The 17,721-nt window shown below is 42.8% G+C and overlaps 1 non-coding gene across 1 annotated transcript; it reads right to left on the bottom strand.

The window, feature by feature from the left end:
* Positions 1-1,350: 1,350 nt before the first annotated feature.
* On the bottom strand, positions 1,351-1,541 carry LOC141113133 (U2 spliceosomal RNA). The gene has a single exon (XR_012236744.1). It is a non-coding gene; the product is annotated as a U2 spliceosomal RNA (small nuclear RNA).
* Between the last annotated feature and the right edge of the window lie 16,180 nt (positions 1,542-17,721).

A 17,721-nucleotide genomic window follows, 5' to 3' on the forward strand; every position in this document is an offset into this window, starting at 1 on the left:
CCTGCACTGATGTCAGATTTGGCAGCACCGACTGTGTCCATACAGTTACTGCATCTCAATTGACATTGAGAGGTTGACATTGACTGCAGGGGATGTATGGGACACCTGTGTATCCCCATGCAGGCAGACACAGCTCTCACACAGGTGTACCCTGTAGTTCCCCCGGTGTAAAATAGGCCTTATGATGAGTAAAATATTGCTATGGTTCCTAAGAGGACATAATACATGTTTGTAATTGCATTAGTTAGGCATATTGGTTAGTATTGTATATTGTATTCATGAACATTTATCTACAACTGTCTGGAAATCCATGTCTAAGAACACTGCGCACTTCATGAAATAGTTTTATCATGCCTGGAGCTAAAATGTTTGCTTCAGCTTTCACTGCTTTTAAGATACGGGACTGTGAGGAATAAAATTTGCATGCAAGAGTTCTCACCTTAATTGTTTCTGCTTTTTCTATAGACAATGCTTGGCACGAGTGCTGAGTGAAATCTCCTGAGGCGTTCAGTTAGGACTGGCATAGGGAAACACATTCATTCTAATGTCTGAGATATGAGCTGGTAGAACCAGTGTCTATTGCACAAGCAGATCACAAGGAGCATATTGTAAATATTTCAGTTGCTGAGAAACTTGGTATGGTCATAATCAGCGTACCCATTTTGTCAGTACATAAGCTCTCACGCCTGGAAGATTAGGGATGGCGTCATTGACAAAGAAAGCAAAGCCCCCCCCCCCCACACTAACCATCCTGGTAACCTTAGCACTAATGCCGCGTACACACGATCAGAATTTCATCCCGCAAAAGACCGATGAGAGATTTTCGGCAGAAAATGCGACCGTGTGTATGCTCCATCTGTCTTTTGCTGGCGGAATTCCAGCCAGCAAAAGATTGAGAGCATGTTCTCTATTTTTCGGTCAGGAAAAGTTCCTATCCGAAAATGCGTCTGTGGCAATTCTGACGTCAAAATCCCTACGCATGCTTGGAAACAATTCGACGCATGCTTGGAAGCATTGAACTTCATTTTCTCGGCTCATCATAGTGTTGTACGTCACCACGTTCTTGACGGTCGTAATTTCAGCGAACTTTTGCTTGACCGTGTGTATGCAAGGTAAACTTGAGCGGAATCCCGTCGGAAAAGCCATCATATCTTTTTCCGACGAGAAATCCGCTTGTGTGTATGCGGCATTACACTTTCTTATGTAAATGTAAATCTCTCCTGTGCCAGGGACCTCTGCCCTGATGACCCTAGAACAATACCAGCAACAGCACTGTAATTTACGACTTCAGTATTTTTGTTTGATTACACTATGTACATACTCATACTGCTATGGTGAAGTTTCTTTTTTTTTTTGTGCACTGGTCCTGGAGGTACTGCAATACCAGGTCGATGCGTGGAGTGGACAGAGCAAGCTCTTCTTCCATCTCCCTGTTCTAAAAATCCATTTAATATATGGTCCCCAGATAGGGGACGTATCAGATATTAAACTGATAAGAACAGATACTACACTTGATCTTAGCCAAAAGGCCGAGAAGCGATGCTATGGGGAAGTTTCATCTGGGCAAAGATCTATGATATAAAGTCGATAATGTGCATACTTAAGCCTCGTACACACGATCAGACTTGCCAACGGGAAATGTTCGATGACAGGCTGTTGGCGGTAAATCCGACCGTGTGTATGCTCCATCAGAGAATTGTTGTCTGATTTTCCGCGGAAAAATGTTTGGATGGCAGGTTTTAAAATTTTCCGCGGACAAATGTGTGTTGTCGGATTTTCCGAGTGTGTGTACACAAGTCCGTTGGACAAAAGTCCAATGTACAAACACGCATGCTCAGAAGCAAGGACAAGCCAGAAGCGGTTGGTCTTGTAACCTAGCGTTTGTAATGAAGAATTAACATTCATAACGTGGCAAATTATGAAATCTCGAAATGCAGAGCACAATTCTCTTCTTCTTTAATGGGATAATGATGAAGCTGCTTTGCTGGTGATACTGATGGAGTTATTGCAAACGAATTTTCAAAGGGTTTTTTTTTTCAAGGATAATATTATTATGCTTTTTTTTTTTTTATTTGGGCAAGTTACCTTAACACTTGATAACACCATTATCCTGTAGTTTTTAAGAGCAAAGATACAACTATGTTGGTGTCCCTTATCAATTTTACATTGTGTTTTTTAAAATGTAACTGACTACTCCCAAACTGTCATTTGAAGTAAAACACATAGCCAAGTATTATTCTACACAATGTTTTTATTGTGCATTAAAAAAAGAAAACAAATATAATTAGACATGCTATCTGCCAATAGAACTTAACCAAAAAGTGCATTCTATGCATCCAGAAATATAGAAAATATACCAAATGAAATCATTATTCAACCAAAAAAATATGTCAAAGCAATAATTCCAAGGCCAATAATAAATAACATGTTATCTCCTCTGATTCCGCAACATGTCTGGTTGACGAACGGCCGTTCAGAAACTAACTGAAAAGCGCGAAATGAAAAGTGCGAAATGAAAAGCACGAATCAACACTCACCAAACTTCTACTAACACGAAATTAGCAAAAGGAGCCAAAGGGTAGCGCTAAAGAGCTGAATAACCACGTAGTATGTCACTACGTTCGTGATTGTTGACCAACAATTAATTGTGTGCCGTGTGTATGCAAGACAAGTTTGGGCCAATGCCCAAACCTACTGATTAATAGAAATCTGGAACAGGAATTACTAGCTTTCCTTGCATGTTGTGCAGTATATCTCAAATAAAAGAATATGGAATAGGACAAATCATTTTTATAAAGCCAACATTATTGGGGGGGGGGGAGTCATACAAAAATATGCAGGAAAGTTAAACCACCATCTAAAACCCATTTTGGAATTCCGACGTGCCTCCACATGACAAATTTTGTTGTTTGTGACAGATTCATATATCTGTCATATATGGACAGGTATGAGTTTGGGGGAGGTGCATTGAGACCGGAGTGTCCATAGAACACTCTGTTATCAGTGCAATCGTGCTCTGTCCCCACTGCTGCACCTGTCAGATAGGGAGTTTTGTTCCAATTCGCTTTTCTATTTTGAGGATGTGGCACGGTGAGGGTCTTATTGATATCTATAGGCTTTTTGTTAATGGGCATTTATCCTTGCATTAAAGTTTTCTAAATCAAGCCTAATGCATTTATTTATGGGACTGAGGAGAGCTGACTGCTTCATTGTCAGTGCCACCCAGTCTCTACCAAGAAATTCCTTGTGCTACAGTGATGGTCTCTCATATTTCTAGAATTGCATTACTCTGCTGCAACACAGCATTGCCCTACCTTCACCCAGATAGCAAGGAATACTTGCCACAAATTTGTGCCTGTGTTGAATTGTAAGTCTTTTAACTTTCTGCACATTTTCACTGGCAAGTCTTACACTTGCAGAGCACTTAAAGCACAAGTTCTAGTTGACACTTTTCCAATTTGTAGAAAATTTGCGTGACAAGTCTCTAGCAAGTCACAGCGGTGGATCTACAGCATTTACCGTATTTATCGGCATATAACACGCACTTTTTTCCTCTGAAAATCAGGGGAAAATTGTGGGTGCGTGTTATAGGCCGATCCCTGCCGATTTTGTGTCATCGGAGCGCCGCGGTTGCCACCGACATACACAGCCGTGGGTAGATTCAAATATGGCGCAGAGACTGCAGGGATTCGTCGGAACCGAGATACACATACCCGAGTGTTCTCGGCTTTTTTCGGCGCCGCCGTCACGCCCAGTCCCGCCCCTTGGACCTGTGTTATGTCCATCATAGGGCGGGAGTGGGCGTGACTGTGAGCGGCACCGAAAAAAGCCGAGAACACTCGGGTATGTGTATCTCGACTCTCGTCGGAGCAGAGATACACATACTCGAGTGTTCTCTGGCGGTTTTCCCGAGTGTGGCTCTGGGTTAAAATTCAGTCCCATTAGCGGTAACCCCGAGCCACACTCGGGATCGCATTGCAGGATCCTGGGGCGGCGTTACTTACCTTGTCCCCGGGATCCTGCGATGTCCCCCGCAGTGTCCGAGGGTGTTCCGTCCTCCTCCGAAGCCTCTCCGTGCCAGGCTCCGTTCCCTGCGAGCGGCGCGACGCACGGGGGCAGAGCCTGGCGGCAAATTAAAAAAAAAGTAAAAATCATAACACATTACAGATTACAGTACTGTATGAAATGATTTCACATCCCTTTTGTCCCCAGTGCTTTGGCCCATGCCCTGCATGCAGTTTTATATGATATACACTGTTCTTTCTGCCTGGAAACTGGAGATTGTCCATAGCAACCAAAAAGTGTCCCTTTACGTCAAAAGTGGCTTTAGATCAGCTAGAAAACAGCGATAGTAAATTAGAACACTTACAGAATTGAGCGATAGTGAATTGTGGGGAAATTTATTTTATTACTATTTTTTTTAATTTTTTTTAATTATTTATTTTTATTTATTATATTATAATTTATGTTTTTGTGTTTCAAACTTTATCATACCCGGGATATCTACTAGACTTTTGTTTGGACAGATTTAAGTGTGTTATTGTTAAGAATTACAGACCTACAATATAAAACGCCAAATTTCCATGCAAAATAATTGTACCGCTTTCAGCACCTAAAATCCGAAATAATCATCCCGCCAGGGAGGTTAAAGGGAAACAAAACTCCAGTCCCAAATATACTCACCTCCACATTCCAGCGATGCAGTTACATCCCTCATCAGTCACTCTCACCTTCTCTCCAGGTACCCTGTTTTTGGTCTCTTGATTGGTTGATGGTCATTTTGGCACAGCCAGAGTGTGTCGGTAATGCATGCTGAACTGCGCATGCACAGCTCAGTGTACATTCAATAGAAAACTGTGAGCAGGCAGGTAGGTATGTATTATTACAGAAGAGACATGTCTCTGCAATAAGTATCTATAAGTTAGGTGTAATTCCTCCTTTAAAAGTTTTAGCTGGAGTTTGGCTTTAATTTGTTAGTCAAGTCCATCTGAACCTGCAGGTGCAACTTCTCCCCAGACTGACAATGCTGCTGGCCAAAAGGTGTCTCCATTGAGTCTCCAATGGAATGGAAACATGCCCAGACAGGATATGTTTTACTGGCTGGATCACCAGGTGAAATTAAAGAAAAAAAAGAAAACGAGTGCAGCCACCATAGTGCAATACATCACATTTTTGTTTTTTGTGTTTATACCACCTTAAGTGATATGATGTAAATTAGAAAAATAAACTACGTGATTTGTAGTTAATTATAAAGAGCATTAGCATAAACTGTAACGTTTCAGCCTCATATTATATATACTCAGGGCTCTTTTTTCAGTGGGAACACGGGAAACGCAGTTCCGGTACCTCCAGCACTGAGTGTATGTAATGGCAAGGGGTGCTGGAGAGTCTATTAATGCTGCCTGCTGGGTGATCTATTGTTACTGGAGGGGATCTATTTTTACATGGCGGTCTGTTGTTGATGGGGACCTCTATTGTTGCTGGTGGTGGATCTATTGTTGCTGGAAGAGATCTACTGTTGAGGGAGGGGGTCAATTGTTGCTAGCTGCTGGAGAATCTATTGATGCTGGCTGCTGGGAGATCTTTTGCTGCTGCAGGAGTGGTATTTTGTTGTGAGGGTCCATTGTTGCTGGGGGGTCCCATGTTTCTGGGCAAATCTATTGGTGCTGGGGAGAGTCTATTGCTGCCGGCTGAGGGGGATCTATTTTACTACTTTTCTTGTTATCATTAACAAATTCCATACAAATTACTTAGCACCACAAAATGATACTTGGCTCTGTATTCTCTAAAAGGGGCGCTACTGGGAGGTGGGTAGGGGGTGGAACCAAGGGACGGTGCTCGGAAGTGAATAAAGGGTGGAGACAAGAAGTGACTTAGAAGGTGGGAGTTCCTGCACCTATTCTCTGAGAAAAAAAGCCCTGTATAAACTAATCAAAATAGCATTTCTAATACCTTGAAAACACACATGGCATACTATACTTAGTGACCTTAAACAGGAACTGCAGTCTGCTCACATAATTTGTAATAAAAACACATTTGCCATTCTGAAGCTTCCCTCCAACCCCTTTGTATATTATTTTATATATACTGTGATTCTGTACTTGCCAAATATGCTGCAGAAATCTCCCTCTACTGAGTCTGGCTGCAACCATTTTAACTGTGGGCAGCTGTAGCTGCTGCCTATTCACTTCCTGGATTTACACAGACACGCAGAGGCACACCTCCAGCTCTGCAGCCCTGCAGCTCTCATTGGCCCTCATATGACTCATCCCCCCTCCCATCCTGGCAAACTCTCAGGAGAGTGAGAGAGAGAGCTGTGCATGATGTCATAAGCCTAGGCTTTCACCAGACAAGAAACAGGAAGTGGGCTGTATAAGGTATTTACTGGCAGAACAAAAAGGTACTATCCAAAGTTAAAACAAGCAGGGAAGAAGATTTAATAGATGGAAGGTTGAAAAAATGACTGAAGGTCCACTTTAAGTTTTGTATGAATAAAAACAATTTTCTTTTTTGTTCAGTAAACATCATAAAAAGCAGATGGCAGCCCCTGTGAGACCAATTTTAAAGGGTTCAGCCATAACTCATACTTTGCTGTGAGTTTTGAGCTATGGCAGAACGATTCTGCATACATGCCTATTTTACATTGTTTTGATGTTTAAGAAATACTTGTAGATCTGCTGTAAATGCATCCAGCCAAAAAGGGAGAAGAAGAAAAGAATTTTACCAGGGTTGTTGTACACTCTCAAAATAAAACTCCTTTTTTGGTAATTTTGCTGTGTTATGGTATTTTATTTTGCAACTATTCAGTATGACAAGCTAGTTAAACACATGTAATGGGTGTATGTGTATGTGTTTGTTTGAATCATGTACCAATCAATCATGTACCAAACAAATATAACAAACAGCATATTTACTTGTGCATTATTACACAAGATAATCTGGGGAATTCATAAGGCATGTTGTAGAAAGTGTCAGTGCTTGATAGATGCTTAACCTGCTTTGAATACCTGTAGTCAGGTGCAGTCTACTTTCTCCACTGCAGGTGGCGCTCAACTTCAGTGACATTGCAGAGGGAGAGGAAGTCAGGAGGTACATGCTTCCTCTGTGGATTGCTGGGTCACTGGGGAAGCTATCCGATTGGATGGTACCACCCTATGTTACTCTTGTAGCCAATTTTGGGCCAGACAGAGTCTATTTAGGATCCTGGCTCCTAGGCTTGTGGCGCATTGTGTGTGTGGGTATTGTAGGGACAGGTCACCCACCTGGCAGGGGCAGTATTATTGGTAGGGAGCGGTTCCAGATGAGTAGGGAACGAACAGGGACACGCTAACTTTCCTGGAAGCCTCCCCATTTGGGCAAAGACCGACCAGGCTGCATTTTACCCCTGCAAATGCTGTTGGGGCATCCAAGACCTGCTGTTACACTTTACACTACAACATCCTATGAGTGTGCCTGGTCAGATTGACTACCCGCTGGGTAGTTCTACTTGTCTGACATCTGGCTACCCATAGTTAAGAATGGAGGGTCCGGTCGGGTCCATCTGAAAGACTGACAAGTGGACCCGACTGGACTGCCTGTGTGAAAGATAAATCAGAATTTAAGTTAACATAATGTTAACATAACATTATGTTTAACATGATTTTTTAAAAAAAGTTATCTACTGCTGAAGCTTTTGGTAAAGCTGTGAGGATTATTTGACAATGTGCAAAATTTCTAAAACTATTATATCAACCAAACTTGCTGACCAGGCCTTTTTCTGACATTCTTTGTTTTTCACTGTTTTAAATAAAAATCTGTATTTTTTGCTAGAAAATGACTTAGAACCCCCAAACATTGTATATATTTTTTAGCAGAGACCCTAGAGAGTAAAATGGTGGTCATTGCAATTTTTTATGTCCCACAGTTTTCTGCACAAAGGTTTTTCACACGCAATTTTTTGGAAAAAATACACTTTATTGAATTTAAAACAAAACACAGTATAAACCCCATTTTTTTTTGTAAAATATCACAGATGATGTTGTGCCGAGCAAATAGATACCTAACAAGTCATGCTTTAAAATTGCACATGCTTGTGGAATGGGGCCAAACTACGGTGCTTAAAATATCCATAGGCGACGCTTTAATAATTTGTACAGGTTACCAGTTGAGTTACAGAGGAGGTCTAGTGCTAGAATTATTGCTCTCGCTCTGAAATTCGTGGCGATACCTCACACCGTTTACATATGTGGGCGTGACCTACGTATACGTTCACCATTGCGGGCGAGCACAGGGAGAAGGGGGGCGCTTTATTTTTTTTTATTATTATAAATTTTATTACATTTTTTAATTTTTACACTCTCTCATCTTTACACTCTCTCTTTTAAAACATTTTTTTTATCACTTATATTGCTATCACAAGGAATGTAAACATCCCTTGCGATAACAATACAGTATGACATGCCCTCTTTTTCGAGAGATCTGGAGTCTAAAAATTTGTTCTTTTTTCTTTAAAAAAAAAAGAAAAAATGCCCTTCTTTACATAGGGCCGGAACCAGAAGTGGAGTCATGACGTCGCTCCAGTCCTCCTATGCCATACAGAAGAGCAGAGACCATTTTTCCTTTGCTCATCTCTATGGCATCTAGCTGCAGCCATAACCCTGGTATTAAACCTCAAACTAATGACGTATTTTCCAAGTTAGGTGGTCGGAAAATGATTAATCCCTTCTTCAGTTTACCTTATATTACGTCAGTTCAGAATTACTATTTGTTCTCTCTACTGAGGTAATTCTCAGGAACTTACTTCTATAAAAAGTTGAAAGTTTGACAGAAGATATAAGGAAATAAACAATATTTCATTATTTAAAAATACTTTCAAAAAGGGCCCACTGAAGCTACTGTAGCTGAGAACTATTTAATCTTTTCTAACGTGTATATATATATATATATATATATATGTGTGTGTCTCTCTCTCTCTCTCTCTCCTGATTGGCTAACTGACTTTGATTGACAGCAGCGGGAGCCAATGACACCGCTGCTGTGTCTCAGCCAATCAGGAGGTGAGTCCCAGATGGCCGAGGAATTTGTGGAAATCGCTGGATCGAGAAGGGGCTCAGGTAAGTATTAGGGGCGCTGATGCACACAGAAGGTTTTTTTATCTTAATGCATTGAATGCCTTAAGTAAAAAAACCTTCTGACTATAAATTCACTTTAAGAAATATAAACATTGTTTACTTTTACCATTTATTGTCTAAACTATTGTTCAATATATTAAATGATAATTTAAATGTGTGTGGTTGATTTGTCTCCAGGGTGTGTCAGAATGGGTAAGACAACCCACATTTTAGTTCCACAAAAATGATGAAATTAGCGTCTTCTAATGCAGTTTGCATATTCCGGGTGCATTTTGCGTTTTTCAATACATGTTTTTGATCCATTGAAGTCTATGAAACCAAAACCCCCCCAAAAAACGTCCCTGGCCCTTTCCATAAAATGCACAGATGTGAATGTGATCCATAGGAAACCATGTTAAATGGACTGTAGTGTGTTTCTGCAAAACTGAAAATGCACAAAAAAATGCATAGGTGTGAACCAGGCCTAAGACTCCTTTCACACAGATGCGGTTTTCAGGCATTTTAGCGCTAGAAATAGCCTCTAAATAGCGCCTGAACACCACCTCCCATTCATTAAAGTGTGTCTTTTCACACTGGGGCGGTGCGCTTGCGGAATGTTAGAAAAAGTCCTGCAAGCAGCATCTTTGGGGCGGTTTGGGAGAGCTGTATACACCGCTCCTCCACTGCCCCTGCCCACTGAAATGAATGGGCACCACTTCCAAAGCGCCCGAAAAGCGATTCCGAAGCGCCGTAACACCCCTTCTTTGGGGTTAAAAGCGCTCCGCTAGCAGGCAAAAAGCGCTGCTTAAACAGTGCTAAAGCAACGCTAAGACGAGCGGCGCTTTAGTGCTAACGTGGCCGCGGCCCCAGTGTGAAAGGGGTCTAAGGAAGTGAGCAGACAGTCAAGGACCCCAGTGGTAATTCTCCCTTTTTTGAAGCTAATTAGAATCTTAGAGCAGTCTATGGGGTTGATTTTGTAAAGGCAAATAGACTGTGCACTTTGCAAAGTGCAGTTGCTCCAAATCTTAGTAAATTAGATAAATCTTCACTTTGCAAAGAATACCTAATCACGTACAAAAAAAATAAAAAAACAGCATTTTTGCTTGCAAATGATTGGATGATGGAAGTCAGCAAAACTTCTGCTCATTTTCTAAGCTCTGGAGCAACTGCTCCTAAGAGGCAAATAGACTGCGCACTTTGCAAAGTGCACAGTCTATTTGCCTTTAGTAAATCAACTCCTGTGCCAGTGTTGCCAACCGCCAGTATTTTTTACTGGCAGCCAGTAAAAACTGGGCACTTTTCTCCTGCCAGTAAATGCCAGTGAAAGAAAAAGGTTGCCAGTAAAAAATATGGCTGTGACGCTTGGCCAAAACCATCCGAGTGCCTGCTACAGTGAGTTCGGACTGTGCCAGCAGTGTGTCATGTGAAGTCATGGGGCAAGAGAATGGAGCAGCCGGAGCCTCATGTGCAGGTCTGCGGAACGGGAGGAATACAAGCCGGGAGTGGACTGAAGGGACCACCTGGCATGGAGAGAGGGTCACTGTGACTCAGGAAGGGACGTGTCATGTTGGTGAGGTGCCATCATCATCTGTGCTGCTGCACACTGCTGTCAGTGTTACTGTGAGAGTCAATGTCATGTGTGTGCCGCCCATTCTAATTTCTTGCCATCTCGATTCTTGTCCCATAGCTACTTATTTACTATATCGAAAATAAAATAAGAAATATATATAAATTACACAATAAGTCATAATCCGATGTTCATAAAAAGCAAGAGTAACAATAAATATGTATGTATACATTTGATTCTGTAGTTAGACCCAGAATAGCCATAGTAAATAAAACAAGGAGTAATAATAGAAAGAATCTTGTTGCCATAAACTTTTTACTGGATCGCTGATGCAGACGTGATTTTGGACGCACAATCTTAAATTAATTTTATACAATTTAACTATTTTCTTAATAATTTTTTCTCATCTCCCACTTATTCATTTATTATTTTTTCTTCCCCTTTTTCAATTTTTTAGAATTATTCCATGATGTATGCTCCTGATGAGCGGTTGTTACAACGCGAAAAGCCTAGAGCCTTGAATTATTACCATTTCTCCCTAATCACGGAATATTAAGATTTCAATGACTCTATCTACACGCATAATTACTTTTCATGGCAAAAAGATTCTTTCTTTTATTACCCCTTGTTTTATTTACTATGGCTATTCTGGGTCTAACTACAGCATCAAATGTATACATACGTATTTATTGTTACTCTTGCTTTTTATGAACATCGGATTATGACTCATTGTGTAATGTATGTATAATTAATCCATGGTTTATTATATAGAGGCATGATGCCCCTAGCATTTTTAGAGGTTGGATGCCCAAAATAATTTTCTATACCATGGAATATACCAATAAATGAATTTTTTTAATCACTTGACTTACTTTTTTACTGCTGTGTGCTTCATTTAAAGTCTCACTTCTCTCTCTCCCTTGCTTTAAACCAATGACCGGAATCCCTTTGGTGCCTGCCTCATTTAAGTCCCAAATTTACTTTTCCTATTTTTGAAAAATAAGAAATATGTTTTTGCCTTAATATCTACCTTAAATCACTTCGCTAATTGCATATTGTAACTTGTTTGTAGCCTAAATACTAAAATTTGCACTTAAAACTGTCATTTTGTAACTTCAGGATATGCCAGTAAAAACGTGGCCGTGCCAGTAAATTTTGTCTGTTGTGTCAGTAAATTTCAATCAGGTAGGTTGTCAACACTGCCCAGTGCTTCCTCTACATTCTGCCCTGTAGTCAGTGAATGGAGGATTCCGAGGCTGGGATTGGACAGGCTGTGAGCTCTCCCCTATGAAGTGATCACATCTACAGGGAGGACAGGGAACCTTCTTCTCTCTATCAGTAGTTGAAGTTGGGACGGGGGCGTGGCTTGGTCACAATGTCAATGTAAAGTGGGCGCGGTTGATGTTGAGTGACAGCCGCTTAGCTAATCGGAGTCCGAGGGGCGTGTTCTGTGGCTGGAGGGGCGCCGTAGAGTGGGTAAGGTGTGCGGAGGGGGGAGGAGCTGTGTGCCCTCGCAGTCGGGAGAAGGGAAGGCGGGACTGGAGGGGGGGGGGTGCGAGGCGATGGGAGCTGCCTGAGTGAGAGAGAACACCGGAGCAGAGTCCGGGGAGGGAGGGGGACACACGGCCGGGAAGAAGATGGGAGCTCCGCTGGACGCGCTCCTTCTACTCCTCTGTACTGTGTGCTGTGTCCGGGGTGAGTGTTCTTCTCCTGACATGTGGGGGGGAGGGGGAGCTGTGTGCACAGAGGGCCATAAAAAGTAAACTATGTACAAGTCACATCATGACTGATGGGGGGGGGGCACTGAGTGTCACATGGAGCCCGGGACTCTGTATGAGGAGTTTGTACCTGGGGCTGGCGGTGACATTCACTGCAGGTGAATCCACTTAGTATGTGTTCTGTAAATGACAATGATTGGTCTCCTTGCATGTGTCCTGCGTCAGCGCTCATTCACACGACATCCGCGTCTTTTCTGCGTGAAAGAAACGTTCTCGCTGGCAGAGATAGAAGATTTGCGGAAAATACTCGCCGTACGTTCTCGCCTTTACAATACTTGCGTAAAATCTGCAGCGACTTCTGTCCTACCGTTTTTGTATACGGCTGAACGCAGTCCGCAAAAGTAGAACGCGCTGCATTTCTTTGTGTATGGAACGCAACAAAACGCACCAGAACGCACGTGTCCTGAACTGACATGAAGAAAAAAAAGAGAGGGAGGGAGGGGGATGCATCAAAAGGGCATCTGAACGCATGATAACGTGCACGCAGTGTAAACCGGCCCTATTGGTCACGGCTGCACACATATAATCTACAGCTTTCTTCTTTTTTTGGGGGCCGCGCTAAACTCAGCACACGTTGTATGTAGACCCAGCTGTGTGTGTGGACTCATTGATTCCTCCAGCTGGGTGTATGGACTCATTGATTCCTCCAGCTGTGTTTATGGACTCATTGATTCCTCCAGCTGTGTTTATGGACTCATTGATTCCTCCAGCTGTGTGTGTGGACTCATTGATTCCTCCAGCTGTGTGTGTGGACTCATTGATTCCTCCAGCTGTGTGTATGGACTCATTGATTCCTCCAGCTGTGTGTGGACTCATTGATTCCTCCAGCTGTGTGTGGACTCATTGATTCCTCCAGCTGTGTGTATGGACTCATTGATTCCTCCAGCTGTGTGTGGACTCATTGATTTCTCCAGCTGTGTGTATGGACTCATTGATTCCTCCAGCTGTGTGTATGGACTCATTGATTCCTCCAGCTGTGTGTATGGACTTATTGATTCCTCCAGCTGTGTGTGTGGACTCATTGATTCCTCCAGCTGTGTGTGTGGACTCATTAATTCCTCCAGCTGTGTGTATGGACTCATTGATTCCTCCAGCTGGGTGTATGGACTCATTGATTCCTCCAGCTGGGTGTATGGACTCATTGATTCCTCCAGCTGGGTGTATGGACTCATTGATTCCTCCAGCTGGGTGTATGGACTCATTGATTCCTCCAGCTGTGTGTATGGACTCATTGATTCCTCCAGCTGTGTGTGTGGACTCATTGATTCCTCCAGCACTGTGTATGGAACTATCTGCTGTACGCAGTGTTTTCTCTGCCTATGTGAATGAGTTTTTACCCCCCCCGTTCACACCAGTGCGACTTGACAGGTCCAAATCGCATCCTATTGTCGGCATTGGAACCGTTCAAACCGGTTTGACTCCAACTTTGCGGTGAGGCACCGATTTGAAAAAAGTTTCCTGCACCATTTTTTTGCAATTTCAGGTGCGACTTGAATAGACATCTGTGCATGAAGTCATACCTGAAATCGCACTGACCCACAGATTTGAAACTGTGCTATTTCAAGTGAGGTAGCACAATTTCAGAGTCGCATTCAGTGTGAACCAGGGCTTAGGGCGCTCAGCCCCATTTGTTTACTGTTTTTTTTTTTTTTTTCATTGCCGAGCTGTAACCGGCTGCCCATAGAAAGTGAATGGGGATGCATTGGCTGTACGGACTCACCCACAGAGCCAATGGGGGAGATTTACCAAAAATGGAGCACTCAGAATCTGGTGCAGCTGTGCATGGTAGCCAATCAGCTTCTAACCTCAGCTTGTTCAATTAAGCTTTGGCAATGAAACCTGGAAGCTGATTGGTTCCTATGCAGAGCCGCACCAGATTTTGCACCATTAAGTTTTAGTAAATAACGCCCAATGTGTTGAGGTCCATGCTCACCCATCAAACTTGGCTGTGAGGGTGAGTCCATACAGCCAATACTCACCCATTCACTTTCTATTTATTTATTATAGGTACTTATATAGCGCTGTTACTTTACATAGCGCTTACATATATTTTATTATACATTCACATCAGTCCCTGCTCTCAAGGATCTTACACTCCAAAGTCCCTAACTCATATCCATACATACATACATTAGGGTCAATTAACCACTTCAGCCCCGGAAGAATTTACCCCCTTCCCGACCAGAGCACTTTTTGTGATTCGGCACTGCGTCGCTTTAACTGACAATTGTGCGGTCGTGCGACGTTGTACCCAGACAAAATTGACGTCCTTTTTTTTCCCACAAATAGAGCCTTTTGGTGGTATTTGATCACCTCTGCGGTTTTTATTTTTTGCACTAAACAAAAAAAGAGCGAAAATTTTGAAAAAAAATCGCAATAAGCGTATATTGATTGGTTTGCGCAAAAGTTATAGCGTCTACAATATAGAGGATAGATTTATAGCATTTTTATTATTGATTTTTTTTTATTAGTAATGGTGACAATAGGCGATTTTTATCGTGACTGCGACATTATGGCGGACACATCGGACACTTTTGACACTATTTTGATACCATTGTCATTTATACAGCGATCAGTGCTATAAAAATGCACTGATTACTGTGTAAATGACACTGGCAGGGAAGGGGTTAAACACTAGGGGGGAACAAGGGGTTAAGTGTGTCCTAGGGAGTGATTATAACTGTGAGGGGGATGGGCTACCTAGGACATGACAGCGATCACTGCCCCCGATGACAGGGAGCAGTAGATCTCTGTCTTGTCACTAGGCAGAACAGGGAAATGCCTTTTTTACATAAGCATCTCCCCGTTCTGCCGCTCCGTGACACCAGCAGACATTGAGTCCACGGGTACGGTCACAGAGCACGCGCGTCCACAATGCCACTTCTTAAAGGGGACGTACCTGTACGCCCATTGTGCTGACGTATATTGTCGTGCACTGGTCACAAGCGGTTAACCTCTCAGCATGTTTTTGGAGTGTCGGAGGAAACCAGAGTACCCAGAGGAAACCCACGCAGGGAGAACATGCAAATTCCAGGCAGGTACTGCCGTAGTTGGGATTTGAACCAGCAACCCTAGTGCTGCAAGGCAGAAGTGCTAACCACTTAGCCACTGTGCTGTAGGCCTGCAAGAACCTCGGGCATGGTAGAAAAGTAAATAAACAGTTCTGGTCACTGCATTGGGCTGAGCTTCTGTGTAAATGACCCCCAAAGGGCTGAAACACAGGCATCTAAAGGCCTCATGCACACTGGGCATAAAAAATGCTTCTTATACAGGCGTTTGGTGTTTTCTCTCTCAGCCTGTAGAAGCAGCTCTATGTTAGTCTGTGTCCATGCACATTTGGGCGTTTACAGGTATATTTGTAGAGAAGCGTTTACAAGCTGAAAATAACCCCCATCACAAGTGCATTTTTGAGCAGAGCGTTCGGGCAGAAAAAATGCGTGATGTACCTAAACACAGCGTTTATGCGTGTCAAGCATTTTTAAGTGTAAGTTTTTCTTCTAGTGTTTTGGGGAAAAATGCTTAAAAACTCCTAAACTCATGTCCAATATGTTCCATGCAAGCCCTTTTGTACTGCTTTTTTTGTCAGCTGTTCTGCCATTTTTTCTGCTGCCTAAATGCCACATTTAGATGCATGCAGCATACAGTTTTGTATGCAGTGAACACAGCGCTATGGGAATCAATGGGGCTGTGCACAGAGCTGCGTCCTCAGACAAAATGTGCGCTTTAGAAGCATGCATAAAAAATGAAAAAACACAGCTACATGTGGAGCCATGCATGTCTGCAAATTTTATGTGTGCATGCATGTAGCCATTAGGGCCAGTTTACACCACAACTTCTGCATTCTGGATGCATTTCCGAATGCGCATTTACATACTTTTTGGTGCCTTTCAAAGCATTTTTCTCCCGTTTTTTTTTCTTCATCTTAATTTAGGACGCGTTTTCCTGTGTTCCATACAGAAAATAATGCAACATGTTCTAATTTTGTTGAGTGCACTGGTGTGAACTAGGGCCATTGGAATACATGGAAAACACTGTGCATGCGTTTTTGATGCAGATTCAAAACACACTGGACTGCATCTGATGTGAACCAGCTCTGGGAAGAATTGCACGCATCTAAATGCAAGTAATGATGGCGGGGCGGTACAGCTCTCGTTCTAGGACGGCGTCATATGATGGCGTCCCAGAAAGGCCGCATTCGCGCGCGCGCAGCGCGGTGATCGTGGCTGCATCGTGTTGCTACGACACGGCGCGACCCCGAACTGTGTAAATAGCGGCTTATTAACCATGTGATCGGCTGTGTCCAATCACAGCCAGTCACATGTAAACAAGGAAGTGCCGGTAATCGGCGCTCCTCACCTCACACCGACAGAGTGTGAGGAGAGGAGAGCCGATCAGCGGCATCTCCTCACAGGGGGACATCTAGGGATGTAATCAGGGCACTGATCATCAGTGCCCTGATTACAATAAAAAAAAAAGGGTCACAAACAGTGCCCACTATTGCTCACCAGTGCCAGCATATAGTGCACACCAGTGGCAGCAATCAGTGCCCACCACTGCCCACAAGTGCCACCAATCAGTGCCCATTAGTGATGCCAGTCAGTGCTGGCAATCAGTGCTGCCTATCAGTGCTGCCCATCAGTGCCTGCCACTGTTGTCGATCAATGCCCTGACAGATGTTGGCCGACTCAACCTGTATATTTCTTGCTACTGCCATAACCTACAGCCCAAAATAAATTTCCCTTCTCCTGACGATCACAGCGATACCGCATATGTGTATTTTGTTTGTACCCGCAGTACAGACCAGAAACATTATTGCGCATTTTTGCATTTTTTTATCCTGTCTAAAACACACTGATACTAATTTATAAAATACTGTTTTAAAAAAAATCCTACCCAAAATATACTGACCCTTGTCCCTTACCTTTGCCCCAACTCTAAGGTGTCCTTTTATGAAAGTGCGGTAAAATACCGCTTTTCAGTTCTCAGGCATTCTCAGAGGAGATCGCTCTCCTCTGAGTGCCTGTTTATGAAAGTGTGTAGATCACTTTTCATGTTGAGTTGAGGAGTGATCTACAAACGCCGGGAACTCCTGAGAATGGCTCCTCTCACTGTAATCTCGCGTGATATAGCGGGATTACAGTATGAGGAACCATAAAATACAAAGTGTAACACAAATCAGCACACATTATTCCCCAACATATTAATAAAATAATAAAGTTAAATTCCCCCTATACAATATACATTAACCTAATTATAAAAAAAACATTGTTTTTATCAATATTTAAAG

This window comes from Aquarana catesbeiana, linkage group LG11 (genome assembly GCF_042186555.1).
Source record: "Aquarana catesbeiana isolate 2022-GZ linkage group LG11, ASM4218655v1, whole genome shotgun sequence".
NCBI lineage: Eukaryota > Metazoa > Chordata > Amphibia > Anura > Ranidae > Aquarana > Aquarana catesbeiana.